The sequence below is a fragment of the Dermochelys coriacea genome, chromosome 7, assembly GCF_009764565.3.
Source record: "Dermochelys coriacea isolate rDerCor1 chromosome 7, rDerCor1.pri.v4, whole genome shotgun sequence".
NCBI lineage: Eukaryota > Metazoa > Chordata > Testudines > Dermochelyidae > Dermochelys > Dermochelys coriacea.
Window position 1 is genome coordinate 30,723,185 of NC_050074.1, and position 22,974 is coordinate 30,746,158.

At 47.5% G+C, this 22,974-nt stretch overlaps 1 protein-coding gene across 8 annotated transcripts in view; it reads right to left on the bottom strand.

Annotated features, from left to right (window-relative positions):
• Positions 1 to 22,974, bottom strand: part of PC (pyruvate carboxylase) — a 240,543-nt gene that overhangs the window by 183,138 nt on the left and 34,431 nt on the right. For 6 of the 8 annotated variants that reach the window (XM_038408867.2, XM_043519549.1, XM_038408865.2 and 3 more), the window contains one exon: positions 12,898 to 13,004. The gene's annotated coding sequence lies outside the window, so the exon portion shown is untranslated. Of the gene's footprint in view, positions 1 to 12,897; positions 13,005 to 21,580; positions 21,672 to 22,974 lie in introns of those variants that run through there. The other 2 variants (XM_038408870.2, XM_043519551.1) reach the window with 1 other exon arrangement.

Below are 22,974 nucleotides of genomic sequence, written 5' to 3' on the forward strand. Positions count from 1 at the left end.
CTCCCAGTGTGCTTCCCGCAGCGAGTCCGCCTGGGCGGGGTTCCTGGGGAAGCCAGAGGGCCCTGCATCCCCATCCCCTACAGTCAGCAGGGACTCTCAGCCAGCATGTAGAACACAAGGGTTTATTAGCTGACAGGAATACAGCGTAGAACAGAGCTTGCTATCACAGAAATCTGTGACTTTCAGCCAAGTTCTTCTTGAGGAGTCCTGGGCCAGACGGCGTGGACTTCCCCTCTTCCAGTCCCCAAAGCAGAATGCCCAACTTCCAGCGATTGGACCTCCTCCTTTTTGGCCTTCTTCCCAAGCAAAAGATGTCACCTGGTCGCACGCCCCTCCTGGGTCTCAGGTTATGAAGGGTACTGCCACAGCATACATGCAGTCCACTCGGCAGCCTTACCTGCTCTGAGGGCCTCAGCAAAAATCACACACCCAATTCCTACCACTGAAGTATTGGTGCAGTACACAGGGAAACGGAGGTACACACAGTATAGGACAGTAAGACTCACTTGCAATATAAGGTGAATAAAACCCCACTTCATCATAACCAGCATAGTTACACCAGGATCACTACGCCAGCAAAGCCCCATCATGGAGATGCAGTGTAAGCCGACAGGAGTTCTTCTGCTGGCACAGTAACACCATCTCCCTGGATGTTATCTATGCCAACAGAAGCCCTCTTCTGTTGGTATATTTGAGTTTTCCCTGGAGGGTTTGCCAGCCTAGCTCTGTTGGCTAAGGGGGGCAATCTTTTCACACTCCTAGCTGACATAACTATGCCGACAAAGCTTGGTAGCACAGACTAAGCCCAAGTGACTTGCCCACATACAAAACCTGGACTTCTGCACCGGTACAGTTAAACCAGTACAATCCTCCAGCTCCAATGTGTGGACTCAGTTTACCAATATGACAGTGCTTATAACGGTACAGCTCATGTCAGTATGAGAAGGGAAGTAAGCACTTTATACCACTTTCTGGAGTCCACGGTTGGGGGGAGGTGTTAATATTAGAGATGTAAAACGTTAAACAGTTAACCAGTCAACCAGTAAGCATTAGGCTTACTGTTAACCAACCTTAACAGTTTACCCCCTGCACGCCGGCCAGAGGGACCCCAGTCCTGGCCACCCTGTGCCAGCCAACCAGAAGGGCCCCAGCCCTGGCTGCCCCGCGCCAGCTGGAGTGACCTCGGTTAACCGGCTAAACAATATAATTTTAATCGTTTATACAGTTAACTTTTTAAATGATATGTACATCCCTCGTTAATATTGCTTTGCTTAGAGACTGACGCAGAGGTGAGCCTGCAGAATCACTAAGAGAGGTGTGAACTACCCCATTCATCTCCAGGAACCAGGTGCAACAGTCAGTGATTATAAAGCCAGAAGGGACCACTGTGATCATCTAGTCTGACCTCTTATATAAACACAGGCCATAGGAATTCCTTGAATTCATAGCGGGTTGAACCAGAGCAGATCTTTTAGAAAAACATCCAGTCTTGATTTTAAAATTGCCAGGGATGGTGAATCCACCACAGCTCTTGGTAAATTGAGCCATTGGTTAGTTACTCTCATTGTTATGCAGAGATGAGCCTGCAGAGAACAGAGCGATAGATTGGAGAGGTGTGAACTGGCCCATTCATCTCAGTAAAAGGTCAGCTCAGCTGCTCAGTGACCACTGGCTGTGCACAGTAAGTGCACAGTCAAAGAAACTGCTACGTTCCACCCCAGAAACAGCTGCATGTCAGCAGTGGCTGAAGCAATGGCCATATAGCTTGTATTCCAGTTACACATTCCCAAAGTGCCCAGGGGAATTCAAGCAAGACAAAAGGAAGTTTATGGAGATACATGGTTGTTATTGTAATAAGAAGCTTGTAAACTTCCACCAGGCGTGTTGGAAGTGCTACAGATGGAAGGTGAGTAGCCTGGACTAAACTGTATCTACTGTTTTCTTTTCAACCTCATTTCTTTTGTTTCTTCAAAAAGCCTGTTTACTGAGCTGCAAAGGGACACTAAAGGGGCCATTGTGTGCTGTATATTTATTGTCTCTGACTACAGCCAATTTGCTCAGTCTGCAAATAAAAAAAGATCAGTCCCAACCACTAGCTCAGCAAATTTAGCTCAAATGCCGAACAGATTTAGCTCAAAAGCCTGCATGAAGTCCTGGGATCTAGTCCCAAGACATGAGACCTGGCTTCTGTTCCTGATTCTGTCACTGACCTTCTGTGAGAGTCTGGGCAGGTCCTTTCCCCTCACTGAGCCTTGGTTTCCCCACCATGTCTATTTAGATTATAATCTTGTTGGGGCAGGGACTGTGTCTCACGTTGTGTCTAGGCAATGCCCAATGGGACAGGAACCTGATCTTGATTGTGGACTTTATGTGTTACCATAGTACTAGTACTAGAAGGAGATGTGTGGTCAAATAGAGCAGAGGGACAACAGGAAGTCAGGAATTTTGGTTCTATTCCCATCTCTGGGAGTGTAGTCAAAACAGAGGCTTCAAACCCAGGCTGCTAACTTCCAATCTGCTTATGTGTTTAGAAAGCATGGTAAGCCCTGGATAAACACAGACTCCCTTTGTGACCATGGTCATGTCACTTTGCTCCATGCCTCGATTTCCCCTATCTGTAAAATAGGGATGATATGGACCTACCTCACTGTAAGGGGAATGCCACATTAATGAGTGCATCTAAAGCTTCTGATGAAACATGCCATAATCAACAAGTATAAACAATCCTTCAGGATTTGTGTTTGCTCAAGAATTAACTCGCTGTTAATACAAATGGATTTTGAAAGGAACCTTTACCTTCTTTTCAGCCAGGAGCTGCCCTCCACTGGCGATTGGATAGAGTTGTAGTGGGAAATTCTCCTGCCTGTACTACGCAGGATACAGGGAGAGTGGGTGCAGCGCCCGCATTCTGACACTGCAATCTGGCTCTCCAAAATCTTAGTTTTTATTTTTTTTAAAGCCAGATGCCAGCTGTTAGAGTAAGTGTAAAGGCTTGTGTACACACGGAGTTAACTGCAGTTATCCCAGGCTCTTACAGTTGCCCCCAATATCCCTCTCCTCCAGACAGACAACCAAAAGTTCAGTGGTGCTTTCAACCCAGGCTAGCAGGCCTGACTGGGTGCTGCTTCACCCAGCTGGTGACTCATCCACTTGCAGTGAGGACACAGGCTAAATCACTTGAGTGCAGATAGTCCAAATCCTTCCCACAGGTCCCCCCATCTGCTCAGAAGGACAGGCAAGTTCTCCCACAATTCACCAGGAAAGAATTCAGAGTGGCTCCGCTCTCTCAAGCACAAAGAAGCTTGGCATGTTCCCCAAGAGAAGTGCTAGCCACACAGAAGGGGGACTGTGGCACCAGTAAGTTAAGGACACAGAAACTCAGGTACAGCTTTGCAGCATGGCTGCTCACACCTGGGCGCTGATCCCTCTTGTTAACTCTGCAGTGGCGACTTGCCCTTTGTGGCTTGGAGACCACGCCAGTTACTGTGCCTACAGGGGTCGATAGAACACTCCTAGTGGCAGGATATCAGTCCCATATCTTCGGGGTGGGTTATTGTTCCCCACATCAAAACAATGTAACAGAGGCAGTGTGGCCCAGGAGCTAGAGCACAGGGCTGGAGAGTTGGGTTCTATTCCCAGGTCGGCCACTGACTCATTGGTGACTTTGGGCAGGTCGTGTCACTGCTTGGTGCCTCAGTTTCCCCATCTGTAAAATGGGGATAATGATATTTTTCGTAAACTGCTTTGCTATGGAGAGCACTATATAGTAGCTACACATGTGAGGCAGGGCAATGCCATTAGCCTCTGCTATTTTACAGGTGGGAAACTGAGGCACAGGAGGCTAAGTGATTTGCCCAAGATCACACAGGAAGTCTATGGGTAGAACTGGAAATTGAACCCAAGTTTCCCACCACCCAGGCAAACACCCTAGTCATTAACCCACTCTATCACTCTGCCTCCAGACAGTGCCCTGTAGCTCCTCTCACCACAGGTCCCAGGCTTCCCCCCTAACTGAGCTGAGAGCACTCTTTTATACTCCCAGGAGCAGCCAGTCATGTGGTCCCCATTCCTAGTCTGCGCTGATGAGCTTTCCCTCAGAAAAACTATTCTGAAAGGGACCATTCCTCAGAACAGGGCTGTCTGACCCCAAAGCCACCCACCCTCCTGTTGCTCTTACAGGGGTAGACCAGCCTCTATGGAATTCCCATTAGAATTCCCAGCTAAGCTCCTTGCTCATCTCCCAGCCCTTCTGACTTCCCCCACATGATCCACAGTCAATGGAACCTACCTCCAGGCTTTGGTTTGCCTCCCAACTGCTGGAAAGGGGAGAACCCAAGAGTCCTGATGCCTACCCTATCCACCAGACACCACTGCACTCCCTAGAAACAGAACCCAGGAGCCTAGACTCCGAGTTCTCTGCTCCAAACACTAATCAGCCCTCCCAGAGCTGGTTATAGAACCTAGGAGCTCTGAATCCCAGCCACACCCTCCTGCACTCTTCTCCCAGAGTCAGACAGAACCCAGGAGTCCTGACTTCCAGTCCCCCGGCTCTAACCCACTAGAACCCTCCCAGAGACAGGGATTGAACCCAGAACTCCTGAGTCCCAGCCTGCTACTCTACCCACTGATCAATGAAGATTTGTGAAGGAGGGAATGTACCTCGCTAATGCAAACATACTAGCTATGCTTGCTGGAAAGGCAGTGCCCATGCTCGTAGATTGCATTGAGCAGTCATGCATCTTAAAGTAATCTAAGCCTATGTTCTGTGATGTGTCATTCCATAGTCTTCTGGAAAATATGCTTTTGATATGAATATGACATAACAGAGATATACTTTATGCAAGATGGCTCATGTGAAATATCACTGGAAAGGTTATGATTTACTGAATGCAATTATCCTATTTGTATGCATATATCATTTCTGTATCTGAAATTAGGAATATTGACTACGTATCTGTATTTCAAAACGCCCTCTGCTAACACTTCAGGTACAACAATGGAAAAGCCCAACAGTGCTGATGGCCCATCAGCGACGACAATAGACTGTGAAAGAGTTTAGTCATCCTGTGAAGAATGGCTACACGGGCCCTCCCACCTGATACTGGGATTTTCCATGAGAAGGGGGTGTGTGTGTGTGTGAGAGAGAATGAGAGAGAGAGTCAAACCAGGAAACAAAGGACTTTCACTTTATGCGAATCCTATTTAAGGGTGAGGAGTGAGGTAATCCAGGTCATCAATTCTCTCCTGCTACCCCACCCAAGATGACTGCTGGAAACAACTAAGACTGAACTGGGGGGGAAGAACTGAACCTAGGGTGACCAGATGAAACGGACAAAATATCGGGACACATGCAAAAAAAAAAAAAAAAAAAAAAGCAGAGCGGAGTTTCCGAAGCAAAAAAAAAAAAAAAAAAAAAACCGCTGGAGCGGCCAAAGCCACAATATTGGGACAAATGGCGGCCCAACTGTGCATCAGCCAGGACGCGGGACAAAGAACTAAAATTCGGGACTTCTGGTCACCCTAACTGAACCCAGGCTGGAAGGGCGATGGGCCTGTAAAGATTATTAGAGCCATATTTAGGGGGAGAACTTGCATGTAACCAGCTTCTTTAGTGTATTAAGCTTAGTTTGTGTGCTCTGTTTTATTTTTTTAGTAATCTGCCTTGTTCTATCTGCTACCTCCTTAACTACTTAAAATACACCTGTTATAGCTAATACATTTATTTCCGGTTTACGATATAACCCAGTTTATGTGATTTCTATCAGGGGGCAGGGGGAGAAGTTGTGCATACCTTCCTCCACATTGAGGGAAGAGGTGAATTTCATATAATTTTGGGTTTGTACTCCAATGGGGGGGGGGGGGAGGTTGGACATCTTGGTGCTGTGGCAAACCCCTTAAGCTGAGCCTTCTCAGAGCGGATCTCTGTCTCTCTGTGCAGCTGGGTGTGGCCCTGCCTGTGTGCTTGGTTGGAAAAGGCTAGGGAGCCTAGCCTAGCAAGGACAGCTAAAAGGGGACCCAGGTTGGCAGAACAGTCTGACTCTGTGGCGTCCCAACACACCAGATGACACCCCCGGAGGTCCAACCTGTCATATGTCCAGTGACACAAACAGGACTATAGATCAATAGCACAACTCATTGGCCAGACACACAAATCATAACAGCAGTATCTAAAGTCTCTGCCTGAGATCAAGGTCCCCGGTCACTCTGGGTGCATACACACCCTCACTGATATCACTCTGGGCCTTGCAGACAGAGACAGTCCCTGCCCTGAAGAGCTCACAGTTTCTGTTTATAAGAACAAGCTACATCAGTATAAGGCACCTTTATACTGGAATCATAGCATCTGCACAATGGAGGTTGGACCAATGCTGTTCAAGAGAGACAGAATCTGTGTGTACAGCCACACTTAAATGGAAGTGTCCATGTGTGGGGCATGGGATCATTTAACTGGTTCAAATACTTCTCGCAGCTAAAGGAATAAGAGCACAAAAAACCAGGATAACGCCCGAATCAGTACTTTGCAACAAAGATCTCATTCTTCTAAATCTCCCAGGGTTGTGCATGGCTGCAGTATTAAAGAACTAAGCTGGAGCAGATGAAAGCAGGAGAATGTTTGAAGCGTCAGACACAAGGCGTGGCTGGAACACCACTGAATTTAAGCAGAATAAAGAGCTCTGCTGTATGAACGACGTAAACGGAGCCCTGCTGCTCCCAGAAATATACGCAGTCCGATTCATGCTGCTATAGCAAGCCGCCTACCAGCTGCCTCTGATCTGTTCTTTGTTGCAGTGCCCCAGGACAGAGCTTTCTGCTGCTTCTCTTTGGGGATTTCTACATTTTTCAGAAAGCACCGAGCACTTGCTCTTGGAAAAACAGGCCCTTTTAAGGAGGCTGAGGATGAGCAAAGCCCTGAGTTTGAGACACTCCAAAATCGCTAGTCATGTCTGAAAATCCTGCCCCCTCTCTCTAGGAGTTTAGCGGCAGCTCCCTATCAGTTCAGGTGGAAGCCTCACTGATCCCAGATCAAGGATGTCTGTCTATTATTAGCAATATAGCAGCACCTAAGGCCCTGACCAAGATTGGGGACCAGTTCCTCTAACCACTAAATACCACTTCTGTTCCAAGATCTGGAAGAGAAGTGGGGTCAAGTTGTTAGATCGGGGGCTAGGAGTCAGGACTCCTGGGTTCTATTCCCAGTTCTGAGATGAGTTGCCAGAACAGAAGTGACTAGGAGTCCAAGATAATTAATTAGATTAAAAGCCCCTTGGGGCAGGGATCATCTTTTTGTTTTGTGTTTGAACAGCCCCTAGCACTGTGGAGGTCTGGTCTGTGACTATGGCACATAGGCACCACAGTAATACAAATAATAAAAATAATAATAGGACTCCCAGGTTCTATTTCAAAGTCTGGGAGGTTAGTGGGTTCTAGTGGTTAGAGCAGGAGACCTGAGGGTCCAGGACTCCTGGCTTCTATGCTTGGCTCTAGAAATAGAGTGAGGTCTAGTGATTAGAGTTTGGGGGCTGAAAGTCAGGACTCTCACCTCTGACAGTCAGAGAATTTGGACAGCAAAACCCACTGCTCTGAGAACTGAGTGTAAAGCCCTGCCCCATAATGCAAGGCATTCAGAGACCTTTGGCCGAGAGGAGCTAGGGAATGTGTTAGCATGGGACAAGGCTTGCTCCTTCCTTGTGACTTTCAATCTTCCACCACCATCCACAGCAGCTCCTCTTTGTTGGGAAGCACTTAACCAATCACAGTTAATGCGTCCGCAGTCAGTCTTCAAATTAATTTCTTGAATTAATGTAAAGAGTAAATGAAATGACTGTCCCCAAGCCATCCATGTGCTGGGAATCTGGCACGGGCTGCAGCTAAGCAGGGTTGAGCATGAGTGGTACGTGGATGGGAGACCATGATTGCTTGTTCCTCTGGTCCCAGTGCAGTGCTAGAGAGTGCTGTGCAGCTGGGAGGGGCTCAGTAGGGAATTAAGCAAGATCAGCATTATAACCCCCTGCCCGGGGGTGACCTCGCCTAGTGTGGACACAGCTTATATCAGCAAAACTGAAATAAGGTATAGCAGCAAAAGTGCAGCAGTGCTGGTATAATTGCATCCGGGCTAGTGGCTTTTCCTCGCACAGTTCCATTGGTCACAAATCACCTCATCACACCCTCAATCATTAGGATACTGGAGGGACTCATGGGGAGGTTATGCAGAGACGAGGTGGGAGCCCCCCTATGTGTGGTTATGGGCTGTTCCAGCAGAAGTCTGTCGTGTAGAACTGGCCTACGACTACCAGTGCCTTGCCTTCACTCTGTTTTACAACAGGAAAGCGACCTTGTATTAGTCATCCCACAGTGAAACACAAATTGGGTTTGCTTGTTTGTTTTATGCAGTGAGGACAAAGTCTAAGGAGTTTAAGGGCATGTCAACATTACAAACTTAAGTCGACATATATTAGGTCGACTTACAGCCATGGCAGTAATTACTGCAGTGGTGCATGTCCACACTACTGTCCTTCTGTTGTGGGTGCAGGTCCTCACCAGGAGCCCTTCCACTGATCTAGGAGGGGCAGTGTGGGGAGCTGAGGGCCAGGTCTTTCAACTCTGCTGGCAGCTCCCTGCCAGGAGCCTGGCTGCTCCATAGGCTCCTGGCAGGCTCCCTTCCGCCCCCACTGCTCCCCATTCCCCCCCAGGAGCGGTGTAAAGCTGCCTGTGGCTTCTTCCCTTCCCCCCCTCCCTGATCCCCACTGGGAACGCAGGAAAGCCACCCAGGGCTTTTCACCCCCTGGGAGTGGAGTCCAGCTGCCCCAAATTCTTCCCCCTCCTGCCTGCTCCCCACTAGTAGCCAGGCAACCTTGGCAATTTCACGGCTCACCCAGCTGTGAAATTGACACGGCTGCCTGGCTCCTGGCAGGGAGCGGGCTACTCAGGCCTCTCAGCCCGGCTCCCAGCTGGGAGCAGAGGGGAGCTGGGCTCTAGCTGCCCGCTTTCTTGTCAATTTCACAGCTCCTGCCATGAAATTGATAACATAGCTGATGTAAGGGACACAGTGTCTACACAAACACTACACAGACACTGTCGCCCTAACTACACCGACATAAGCCCTCGTGGAGTTGGAGTTATCATGTCGGTGTAGTAGGGCGCTTACATTGGTGGGAGGAAGGCTATAGTGTAGACCCTGACATAATTAGGTTAACATAAGTTGCCTTATATCGACCTAGTCATAAAGAATAGGCCAGCCCCAAGTCTCAGCTTTGTTCCTTTGCATAGCTGAGCTGCTGGAATCTAAAAACTGATGAAAGCTAACTGAGCTGAAAAAGACCACAGCACATTTCCTTTTGATTCAACATCTGCTTCCATTGCCGGAACAAACCAAATTTCCATGAAGGCTTAAAAGTCCGGGGGATTTCCAGGGATCAGTGACTTGGAGGCCAATTAACCACTGGAGCAGCTTGCTAAGGGAGGTGGTGGAATTGTCTCACTATTTCCTTGTACTCCCCTGTGGGTCCGTATGCATCTGCTGTCTCTTGTAGGCCTTTTGGGGCAGGGACAGTCTCTCACGGTGTCTCTGGACAGCACCCAGCACAATGGGGGCCCTAGCTTGGCCAGGGTCTGTGCAGCGCCTGACACAATGGAGGCTCTCCAATCTGTTGAGTGCTGTGCAGTGCCCAGCCTGACAGCGGCCCCGATCTCACAAGAACATTGGCATGGAAGGGACCTCCTGGGTCATCAAGTCCAGGCCCCTGCTATCACAGCCAACCATGCTTCAATCAGAGTCTGTGGAGCACCCGGCATAAAGGGCCCCTCAATTAATTGGTACAGGCCTCTAAACACTACCCGAATGCAATAATAATTGCCTTTACCTCTCTGATTCTTCAAGGTTGTGTATTTTTCACCACTGCCTCCAGACTCCTCCCACCTTCTCCCCAAGCCCTCCTCTCAGGCTGTCACTCTATGGGCAAGCTTGCTTCAAACTGCCTAATGCAGGGCCCAATCCTGAGAGGCACTGCATGCCACCAGCTGCTAGGGAACTGATGGGAGGGGGTCTGAGGTTGTGCAGTGACTTACAGGATTCAAGCCCAAACCTCTGAGCATTCAGCTGTATGTTATGATTTATCCTTTTAAATGCTATTTCATTTCCAATTGCTGCAATTGAAATGCCTTTTGTTCTGAGGGTTGGAAAGCTGTGTGTATATGAATGAGAGAGAGATTAAGTGTGATTAACAGACATTATCGTGCAGATACACTGGTTTACAGCTGCAATATTCTTATCTTATTCAAGACAATCCACTCATAGCCCGATATATTTTTCCAGCCTTTGTATATCTGGTAGTCCATGGGGAGAGATACTAGCTTGAAGTGAAAACACAGGCATGAATCATACAGCTGCAGGAAATATCAGTTTAGAGATGAGTAGCCCCCAGAGTCCATTAATTGCACGTTTGTTACACGAGCTAATTTAGGGAGGTTTCCAAATGTACTCACTACAAGGCAATGTGGGGCAGCGGGTAGCCCCTGATGCTGAGCACTACACAGATACCCCTACTCTGCAACCGAGATCGGGGAGGCCCCTCACCATGTTAGGCGCCACATAGACCCATCCCTTTGACCGAGAGCAGGGGGAGCCCCTCCTCATCATGCTGGGTGCTACACAGACACATAATGAGACAGGCCTTACTTACCCCAAAGATCTTACAGTTTAAATAAAAGAGAGAGGGGAAACTGAGGCCCCAAGAGGGGTTGCCCAAGGTCAGTGGCAGACACACTGCCAGGAATAGAACCAAGGTGTCCATACTCCCAGTTCTAGAGCCTAGCTACTACATCACACAGCCACCAAGGAGGAGTTTTGAGCTCCGATTTTAGGCCGCACGTGCGTGTAAGGAAATGACAACACCACTAACCACGTTCCATAAATCTACTTTACATGAAAGTGACACTAACTTAAGCCTTGTGGAGAATGTTAACTGACTCATTCTTGGTGCCATTTAGTAGGGGAATGAATGGCAAGCATCCATCTGTCACCGCTGGCACCAAACCACTAACCCCGCCCTTGGCATCTGTTTATTTGCTTAGATTCACACACAGCCTCTCCACCACTGGGCTCTCTCTAGACTTGAATGTGCAGTTGTGCTGAAGTGTGTCATGATTTACTGCCGGTTAACATGCATCACCCAGAGCTGTACAAATAAATGGAGTTTTCAATTCAGTGGTTAAACCAGAAAAAAAAAAAAAAAATTGGTTTGGGGTTAGTCAGAAATGAAATTAAAAAAAAAAAAAAAAAAAAACACAACTTTTTTGGAGAACGGAAAAAGAAGAAAAAAAAAGTTCAAAGCAAAATGTTTCGTTTAGTTTGAGGTGTTTTTTTGAAACATCTTTTTTTTTTTTAAACAAAACTGAAGAAAAAATTAAAACAGTCATTTTGAATAAAAAACCAAATCAAAATTTTTTTTTTAAATACATTTTCCCACTGAAACAACTTGGCTCGGCACAAATTCGTGAACCGTTTCAGTCAACAACAAACCTGCATTTTATGATGAAAACAAGTTTCACCTGAAAAATTCTGTCCATCTCTATTAAACAGCACAACTGGAAATTCTAATTAGGACACTTCAAACGGCTTATTCCAAGGCTCCAGAGAATGTCCTTGTGAAGCATAATGCAGACATGTGAGAGAGGACTGTTCCCAGTCCTGGCCATGACAAACAGGACAACCCAAGATTTGATATGAACGCCTAGAGATTGTGGCACTGGAGTTAATTCACATTAATTTACATTTTTGCAAATGCTATCTAATAATAATACCGCCTAGCTCTTATCTAGCGCTTCTCTTCAGTAGATCTCAAAGCACTTTAGAAAGGAGGTCAATATCATTACTGGTAGCTGAAAGCTCAGGCTGTCTCACAGGTGTAATTCAGGAAGTCATGTGGATTAAAAAAAAAAAAAAAAAAAAAAAAAGAAGCCAAAAATGGCTGAGAACTTAAACATTGGCTGGTAACAGACCACGAATCCCAGAGATGTTTGAACCTGGTGATATTCTGAGCAAAGAGCACTCTCAGCCAAGCTTGTAGCTGCTTCCGTTGCTTCACGCTGACTCAAGACATTTTACACTTCACAGTGACACACAGAGTGACAATCCTGGAATCTTATTTTGAAGATTCCTATTTTACAGATGAGGAAACTGAGTCACTGACCAGGAAAGTGATTTACCTAAGGTCATCCAGCAGGCTAGTGGCGGAACCAGAAAAGAACCCGATTCCCAGTCTAGTGCTCTATCCCCTATACTAGCCTCCACTGCCTCTATACAGTTTACAAACTTGAAGCAGTACAGTCTAGTGGTTAAGGCACCAGACTAGGAGGCAGGGACTTGCGGGATCTAGCTCCAGCTCTGCCACTGATCTACTGTGGGACCTTGGGTAAGACATTTCCCCTCCTTGTGCCTCAGTTTCTCCTCCCAAGCTTTGCCTATTTAAAAAGTGATTTTGGGGGGAACTGGGACTGTCTCTTCCAGTACCCAGCATGATAGGGCCCCAGTCTTTGTTGGGACCATGTTACCCTAAGGAGAAAGAGTTTGGTGTTGTGCCAGGTACCACATAGACCCATAACAAGAGACAGCTCCTGCCCTGCAAAGCATACACTTGTAGAACCCAGAAGTCCCAAGTCCCAGACCAGTGCTGTATCCAGTAGGTCACGTGGTTTCATTTGGTTTTGTAATTTGCCTGTCTAGGGAACTCTTTCTTTTTAAGAAACATAAAAACCAAACCAGATTATTCAGAGAAGTGATTACTCTTCCCAGATGGCAGAGAGGGAATGTAACACAGGAGCAAAGCTGAGCAGCCTTACAAGTCAAACAAACATGTCCCCATGAAGAGAGTTTTAGTAGGAAAAGCCAAAGAGACCTACGTTCAGAGAGCTTGCACCTCACTTCTAGTGCATTGGGATCGTGGGTGAGAAACAGGGGTGGTGGTCTCTGATCCGAGCTGGGTTTCCAGAAGGGGAAAGGCTTTATCCTGCAGAGAAAAAAGAGGAAAGTTAAGGGAAGCAAAACAACAATAAAACGAGCCAGGGAGAGTTGTGCTGAGAATAGCAATTGGTGCAGAGTTGCAATTGCTGAGGGAATAGAAAACCCAGGGCTTCAGAACACAGGGCTGGAAAAAACCCTCCCGAGTCAGTGAGTCCAGTCCCTGCTGTTGCAGGCAGCCATGTCATAGGCTCCTGGTCAGAAACTTATCAATGTTTGCTTCTCTGCTCTTCCAGAATCTCCCTCCTCTCCTGGGTAGAAACCTCCTTCTCATTTCTAGCTAAAACTGATTCCTGGCCAGTTTATTCCCATTTGTTCTTGTGCCGATATTGTCCTTGAGCTTCAATAGCCCTAGGATTTGCGCCCGGATGCATTTCTAGAGAGCAATACGATCCCCTCTGAGCTTCAAGGGGAACAGACAGACATCAGCTCAAGTCATCACACCAAGTGGTTGGCTCATCTAGAGAGGATGGATGGTCCAGTAGTCAGGGTGCTAGCCTGCAGCCTGGGAGCCCTACCCCACCTTGGGCCCCATGTATGACATTGGGCAAGTCACTTTGGCACACACAGATCAGTATAAACTATTACAGTGAGAGCTGTTTCCCCTTCGACTCTCTCTCTTCTTAGGCCTGATCTAGGCACAGATTTTGTACCAGTATAACCATTTCAATTATCGGGTCTGATTTTTTTTTTTTAATTGATTTATGTGTGGATAACAGTAGTGTCCAAGAGCCCTAATTATGGACCTCTGCACTAGGAGCTGTACAAACACAGAACAAAAAGATGGTCTCTGCCTCCAAAGAGCTTCCAATCAGAGGCGTGTGTACGCAGCAAAATTGCTGGGCATTAGGGATTTCGGAATAATTTCTGCAGAAGTTATTCCACAATAGCTCCCCATGTGGACGCTCTTATTCTGGAACTAGGGTGGCTTTTGATGGTTCAGTTTAATCCACTTTAGAAACGCGTTCCGGAATAAAAGCCTCCCCCCTCAGGAGTTACTCCAGAATAGACTCAAATTATAAAGCTAGATGGGACCACTATGATCATCTAGTCTGACCTCCTGTATAACACAGGCCCTACAGGACTGCCCTGAATTAATTCCTCATTGAACTAGCATGGACCTTTTAGAAAAAGCATCCAGTCTGGATTTAAAAATTGCCAGTGATGAAGAATCTGCCCCAGTCCTGGGTAAATTGCCTCAGTGGCTAATAATCCTCACTGGTAAGGTTTTTTTTTGCTTTATTTCCAGTCTGAATTGTCAAGCTGCAGCTTCCAACCACTGGATCTTGCTAGACCTTTTCTACTAGATTGAAGGGCCTAGTATCAGTTCTAGCATTTTAAAATGTACACCCTTCCTTTTTCCAGCATATCGCCCTGAACAGGCAAACCCTGCACCGAAATAGAGTGTCTCTTGAATTAACAGAGTGCCTACTAGAGCGTCTCTTAAATTATTGCATCTGCCTCTTGTTGCATCTGACTGCCAGCTTGTTTGATGCGGTTGATGCCAATCTGGTCTCTAGCTGTCAAAACACCTCAGCCAGAGCTCCATGAATGAGACTACTGCGAGAAACAGGTGGCTATAGACAGACAAATGGTCAGCAGTAATGCCAGTATAAAGGTGCCTTACACCCGTATAGCTGATTCTCCTTCCCACATGGAAGTTACCAGTATAAGCACTTTTATCCCAGTATAACTGCATCTGCACTAGGGTTCCTTGGAGGTGTCCGGCATAACAGGGCCCCAAATCTCAGTTGTAGCCTCTAACCACCACTACAATACAACTGAGCAGCACGCTGTCACATGGGAATGACGAACAAGGCCCAGGTAGTGAATATACACCATTTCAGTATTGAACAAGACATGGCACCTGTTACAAAGCGCAGTGTTCATGGAGGGAGGGGGAAAGGTTGGAGTTGAAAAGTTAAAGAATCCTGACAGGAAGAGCAGGATTTAACTGAGCATCAGCTGGGGCCTCTTCTCGCAGAGGTCTCATTCACGGAGCTCGGGCTGAGGTGTTTTGACAGCTAGAGACCGGATTGGCATCAACCGCATCAAACAAGCTGGCAGGCAGATGCAATAATTCAAGAGACGCTCTAGTAGGCACCTTGAGCCTATGTGAAAGCAGCAACCATCCACCGCTGCTGCCCACTAGGCTAACGATCATGGGAGTAATACTGGGACTGCCAGACTGGATCAGACAAGGGATCCATCTCATACTATTGTAGCAGCTGGCACAACAGAGGCCGTAATCTCAGTAACAGGGTCTGTGCAGTGTCTGGCAGGATGGGGGCCCCCCCATCTCAGTCAGTGGATGGGGTCCATGCCAGGTACTGCAAAATGGAGTTCTGATCTCGGTTGGGTACTGTGCAGCACAGATCTATGAGGCCAGGCATAATCCGACTGAACTACATCTTCCATGATGCATCATGGCCAGGGACTCATAAGAGACACCTCCTCCTCAAAAAGAGGGGAGAAAGTGATGCATCATGGGAGATGTAGTCTGGGCAGGGAGCACAGCCCACAAAAGAGAGTGGGAGCATATGATCCCCTTTTGCTGAACTACAACTTTCATGAGACATCGCAGCACCATTTTGAATCAAAACATGTTGGTTGAGATACTGCACTGAAAAGCAGCAATTTTCTGCATGATTAAAAGAAAACAAGCCCTATTTTCCAGTGTGTCAGCAGATGTTAAATTAATTTAATCCCACCTTTAAATCGTAGTCTGGATATGCCTTAGTGACAAAAGGCGCTCCTGTTTAGCATATTGGCTCAGCAATGCGAGGCCAAAGGGAGCTGAATTTCTTTCTGGCTTTTGTATGAGAATCGTTTGCTAAATTCCAGCTGTAGAGGCAAATTCTGCCTGCCTGTGTTGCAGAGGAACCTAGTTTTACTCTCTGATTGAAGCATTGGTGCATTTACCCTCAAACTAAGACATTTGCCCTGCAGTCCTGGAGAGACAAATACCCAGAGAACCCTACAGTGCTGGTTACTTAGAGCCTTGTCTACACTAGCAAGGTTCTGCACAGTAAAGCAGCTTTCTGCGGTGTAACTTCCGAGGTGTACACCCTGCCAAGCCACTTAGTGCACAGAAACTGCGCAGTTGCAGGGCTGTAAAAAAACCCACTGCCACGAGAGGCGTACAGCTCTCTGCACTGGGGCTACAGCACCATGGTTCCAGTGTAGACACCCTGGTCAATTACAGCGTTGCAATTGGCCTCTGGGAGGTGTCCCACAATGCCTGTTCTTGCCTCTCTGGTCATTGGTTTGAACTCTACTGCCCTGCCCTCAGGTGACCAGCTGTGAGCCCCACCCCTTAAATTTCTTGGGAATTTTGAAAGTCCCCTTCCTGTTTGCTCGGTGAGGCGTGCAGTGGTCTCACGCATCTTTCCATGTGACCATGCCTGCTCCACACACCAGGCAATCCCCTGCTTGGAGCAGTGCCGAGCTGCTGGACCTCATCGGCATTTGGGGAGAGGAGGCCGTCCAAGCACAGCTGCGCTCAAGCCGTAGGAATTATGATACCTACGGACAGATATCATGCTTCATGACAGAAAGAGGCCATAACCAGGACACACTGCAGTGTAGGGTCAAAGTGAAGGAGCTGTGGAATGCCTACCACAAGGCGTGGGAGGCAAACCGCCGCTCCGGTGCTGCGCCCACAAGCTGTCAGTTCTACAAAGAGCTGGACGCGATGCTCGGTGGCGACCCCACCTCCACTGCGAAGGCCACTGTGAATACTTGGGTGGCTTGGGTGCCAGTCAAGAGTGGACTGAGCCAGGAGGAGGAAACCTTGGATGTGGAGGGGGAGGGGGAACCCAGAGGCAGAGGACGACTTGGAGGTCAGAGATGCATGCAGCCAGGAGCTCTTCTCTACCCCGGAGGAGGCTAGCCAGTCACAGCAGTGGGAGCTTGGCAAAGTGCAAACAGGAGATGCGCGTACCACCACATGCCTAGTCTGAGCAACGGAACAGGGTGTTGATTGACTCCCTCACTTCACGGAAACTCATGGAGATACTGGGAAATTCGCTGCAGCAGGTTCTTTGGCAGAGCTGCTTCGTTTCTTGCCCCATTAAGGGTAACTTTCCCACGCCACTCTGCCACCATTGGGGGGATGGGGGAAGACATGACCATTGCTGCATACAGGTGAGCCGCATAAGGGCCAGGGCAGAAGCCACAGTCTTGGAGAAGACCCTCCCTTGATTCCCCGCTCACCCTCAACAGCGAGATATCTTCCATAATGAACACAGCCTGTGGAAAATGTGGGGACAGTAATGATTATAAGGCCTTCCCTACAGTGCTAGTTCTCCCCAAGAGCCACATGCCTGGTGTACCAGTACAGTTCTGGAACACTGATTTCCCCTGCCCCTGTGGTTACTCACTATTTTGGGGGTTTTGTGGCTCATGTGTGCTTGCCTGGGGTCAGCCAGTTAGTGACAGGTATGTGAATAGTGGCTGTGTTTTAAATCACTGAATCAGTGGTCTGTGTGTTGCAAACAATACTGCTCCTGTAAAATGTTGTGTTTTGGCTTCACAGATATGACGATGGGAGCCCAGCCTCCCTCTTTGTTATCGCCAGGTGAATGGCTGCGCAGAATTAGAAAGCAGCCACGAAAAACTAAAGAGGACTTTCTGCATGATGTCATGATACACTCCGTGGCCGAAAAACAAGAATTGAAGGAGTGGCGGACAGCAAGAAGAGGGACCAAAAGAAGAATGCGGCGCGCCAGAATGAAGCCACGGAATGGCTCTTAAATGTTTTGGAGCGCCAAGCGGACATGCTCCAGGCACTACTAGCACTGCAAACCAAGCAGCTCTATGCCCACCCTCCCCTGCAGCCACTGTCGCAAAACTCTTTCCTGTGTGTCCCCCAGACACCGCCAACACACTCTTATCAACCTCCTGGCTCCAGTCTGTACCCACTGAATTCCACTCCTGCCCCGTCACAGTCCAGCCCTGCCAACTCCCAGTACCCACTGCACTCAACACCCGTCCCTCTGCAGTTTAGCCCTGCTGAAGTACAATACCGGTTGCACTGTACTCCAAAGGACAAGGTTGCATATGATACCTGGACAAACACAAATCACAGGACCCCAACTCCTCCTGGAACCCACAATGTCAAGCAATGTCGCTGCCCAGATTCACAGTCTTTTGGAGCAGGATACGATTAATGGCTCTGCACACTTCCATCAACACAAGTCCAATGGTCAACTTTCCCATTCCGAACTGGTTAGTGACCAATCAGTAGCATTCTGGAGTAGCCAGCTTCCACAGTGCAATCACCACGTGCTTCTCCAATGACAGGGCAGCTCTCATTCTCATGTCCTTGCGCCGCAGGGCTGGGGCGAGCTCATCACGCAGTCCCATGAATGTGGCTTTCCTCATCCGAACATTCTGCAGCCACTGCTCGTCATCCCAGACATGCATGACGATGTGATCCTACCACTCAATGTTTGTTTCCCAAAAGTGGCATTCCACTGTGGTCAGCACCTCCGTGAAAGCCACAAGCAATCTCATATCATAGCTACTACGCGTGGCGAGATCAATGTCAAACTCCTCTTGCCTTTGTAGTTTAAGGAATAATTCCACTGCCACTCGTGACGTGTTAGTGAGAGTGAGCAGCATTTTGGTCAACAGTTTGGGATCCATTCCTGCACACCAAAGAGGCAGAGCGTGCAGTACACAAACCGTTGAAAGATGGCGCCAAATGCGGATGGAAGCACTAGGATTACTGGGATGCGAAGCGATGCATCACAGGGCATTGGGACAGGACCCAGGATACCCTGCGACCCCCTCTGCCTTCCCACAACTGTCAGCAGCAGCAGAAGAAGAGATACTCTGTGGGATAGCTGCCCAGAGGGCACCGCTCCGAATACCGGTGCAAGTGCTGCAAGCGTGAACACGATATCGCACAGGCAGCTGACAGTGTAAACACACAACAGTGGTTTCCCTTCAGCTCTCTCTGAGTGGCAATGTAATGCTGGTGATGCAACTCTGCCAGTGTAGACATACCCTTAGAGTCAAAGTCAACAGACCCTATCAACCCACATTCTCTCAGCTCTAAGGAGCTTGCTGATAAGTCTTCATTCCATGATGCTCAGTCGGATTTCTCCGTAACACTTCCATTGGCCCTAATTGCCCTCACAGTGCTTTGACTCTTCCACTATCTTCAAAGCACATGCACAGTCCTGCCCTTATCATGGGAAACATGTTAATTCCTTTCTCTTTTAATCTCCCCTGCATCTCGCCCTTGCAATTTCAAAACACTTCACAGAAACTCAGCGGAGCTGCTGAACAGTATTGTTACTGCAAAGGCTGCTACAGTGTAACCCCTTCTTGAAAACTAGACAGCCCCCGGCAACTTTCACAGCCAGCCACTCAGTGATAAACCTGGATCAGCTGAGGAGAGCGGATCACACTAGGAACAGGAGTCAGTGATCCAGGAGGTCCCTTCCAGTCCTATGTAGCTCCCTACCCCTCAATGGCAACACAATTCAAGTGCAATAGACCTGTTCCGGAGGCAGATCCCCTGTTAGGCATTGTGGTCCAGTGGAAAGGGCACTAGCTTGGAAGTCAAAGAAGCATGTATTGTCCTCTCAGCTCTGGTACTGTGCGACCAGCCAAGACCTGGTCTACACCTAAAACAGATACTAGGCATAGCAAGAGTGTTTAAGGTGCAGTTTGGTTTTCTTTTACTGACATAACTGTTGGTATGAGCCCTAGCCTAAGCACAGTTATACCAGCAAAACAATACTTTTTTGTTAGTAACAGCTGTGTCTATATTCCTAGCTCCTAAGGGACCACTATGACCATCTAGTCTGAGGCTTCTGCATACCACAGGACATAGGGCTTCTCTGAATGAATTTCTGTTTGCACTAGAGCTCTACAGGCATAGCTATACTGGCAAACCATTTCTAGCATAGCCAAGGCCCAAGTCAATTCACCGTTCTGTGCCTATGTGCTCCTTCCATCTGTCTTGTCTATTCAGGCCTTGGATGCCCTAGACCACCTTTGCCAGTATAACTCTCCTAGCAAATCCTAAACGGACGCAACATCTATCCGCAAAACAAAGTGGTTTTGCCAGTAGAGGTTATACCATCCCCAAGTGAAATAAGTTATGCCAGCAAAATGACTTATGCCAGTATCACTGCATATACACCAGGAATTTTGCTGGTACGAAAAGGTCAGAGAAGTCACACAACACTCTGACTCTCTCCCTAGAAGACATCACAGGCAATTTTTCAATCAAAACCAATTTTTTTTTCCTCTAAAATATCAGCTCTAGCTCAACCAGAAATTAATTCGGGGCTGGCCGATGGCCTGTGCTTTACAAGCAGTCAGCCTAGGGGATCACAGTGGGCCCTCTGGCCTTAGAATCTATTAATCTAGAACATTACTATACCAGCGAAAGTTTATAGTGTAGATCTGTCCTGAGGATTTAAGCTTCACAGATGCGCCCATGCTAAGAAAAAATAAATGCTCTGACCACATTAACAAAAGATGTGGTGAAATCCTCGTGAAGAGAAGGCAGTTTGTAAAGCTTTCATACGTTAGTGGATCAAGGTAAATGTTAGTGGGGAGCCTAGGGTTTTGCCTCATGTTTGCCTCCACGTTAACAGGGAGGCGATTTCACTTCTGGTACTGGGGAGACTGATACTGGACTACTGCATCCAGCTCTGGTGTCCACATTTTAGAAAGGATTTTGAAAAACGGGAGCGGTGCAGAGAAGAGCCATAAAAATGATCCAAGGGCTGGAAAAAATGCCTTACAGTGAGAGACATCATAGAGTTTAAAGCCAGAGGGGACCATTATATCATCTAGCTTGACCTCCTGTATATCACAGACACTTACATTTCACCCAGCTACCCCTGTTTTGAGCTCAGTGACTTAAGAAGTTCAATCTGTTCAGCTTAATAAAAGAAGAAGATCAAGAGGTGACTTGATCCCAGTACATAAGAACCATTGCAGGAAGAAAATAAAAGGCCTTTCAATCTAGTGAAGAAAGGCTGAACAAGAACTATTGGCTAGAAGCTAAAGCCAGACAAATACAAAATTAGGTAGAAAACACAAATTTTTAATAACGAGGGCTATCAACCACAGGAACACACTCCCAAGGGAAGTGGTGGATTCCACATCTTTTGATGTCTGCAAATCCAGACTGGCTGCCTTTCTGGAAGATGCTTTAGTCAAACACATATTATTGCACTCAATATAGGGGTAAATGGGTGACAGTCTCCAGCCAGTGATATAAACGGAGAGCAGAGTGGATGATCCAATGGTGCCTTCTGGCCTTATAAATCTATGACTCTTTTTTCCTACTGAAGACAAGGCTTTAGTGAAGTTAGCTAGTTGTGTTCTAGCACAGGCACTAAAACTCAACCTGATGGCATTCTCCTGCATTTGCACCTGCGTCTCTTATGCCCAAGGTTAAGAACAAACATGGGCAGCCTTGGGAAAATATGTGGCATGCATCCATACTAGTCCTAGCAACTCCCTAGTCCTTACCTCGACCTGCTAACACACAGGAAAACTACAAACCATGTTAGTTAACAAGTAAGAACATACCTCTTTGCCTAGTGAACAGTCTGCAAAGCATTCAGAGAGTTCTCACAATTCACCTTGCAGGAGGTTAGAGAAAAATGTAAACCAGAATGTTTGCTTTGGAGTTCTTGAGATTGATAATCTAACCACACGAATCATGTGAAACAAGTGGGTGGGGGAAAAAAGATTGTCTTGAGCTGCCAGGGACTTGTGCAAAATCCAAAGAATTCAAACCATTTGTAAGTAGTCCCTCCCTCCATGCATGCAAAAGTATTGTTGTCCTTTGTGGAAGGAGATGCACTTGGGGGGTGCGAAAAACCTACAGACTACATTTTTGAAGTGAAAAAGAAAAGGAGTACTTGTGGCACCTTAGAGACTAACAAATTTATTTGAGCATAAGCTTTCGTGAGCTACAGCTCACTTCATCGGATGCATTCGGTGGAAAATACAGTGGGGAGATTTATATACACTCACAGAGAACATGAAACAATGGGTTTTATCATACACACTGTAAGGAGAGTGATCCCTTAAGATGAGCTATTACCAGCAGGAAGGAGGGGGGGAAAAAGGAAGAAAACCTTTCGTGGTGATAATCAAGGTGGGCCATTTCCAGCAGTTAACAAGAACGTCTGAGGACTTGCCCCATAACCTCAGCCGTGCAGAACACAATGCCATCCACAGTCTCAGAAACAACTCTGACATCATAATCAAAAAGGCTGATAAAGGAGGTGCTGTCATCATCATGAATAGGTCGGAATATGAACAAGAGGCTACTAGGCAGCTCTCCAACACCACTTTCTACAAGCCATTACCCTCTGATCCCACTGAGGATTACCAAAAGAAACTACAGCATTTGCTCAAGAAACTCCCTGAAAAAGCACAAGAACAAATCCGCACAGACACACCCCTGGAACCCCGACCTGGGGTATTCCATCTGCTACCCAAGATCCATAAACCTGGAAATCCTGGATGCCCCATCATCTCAAGCATTGGCACCCTGACAGCAGGATTGTCTGGCTATGTAGACTCCCTCCTCAGGCCTTACGCTACCAGCACTCCCAGCTATCTTCGAGACACCACTGACTTCCTGAGGAAACTACAATCCATCGGTGATCTTCCTAAAAACACCATCCTAGCCACTATGGATATAGAAGCCCTCTACACCAACATTCCACACAAAGATAGACAACCAGCCGTCAGGAACAGTATCCCTGATAATGTCACGGCTAACCTGGTGGCTGAACTTTGTGACTTTGTCCTCACCCATAACTATTTCACATTTAGGGACAATGTATACCTTCAAATCAGTGGCACTGCTATGAGTACCTGCATGGCCCCACAGTATGCCAACATTTTTATGGCTGACTTAGAACAACGCTTCCTCAGCTCTCGTCCCCTAATGCCCCTACTCTACTTGT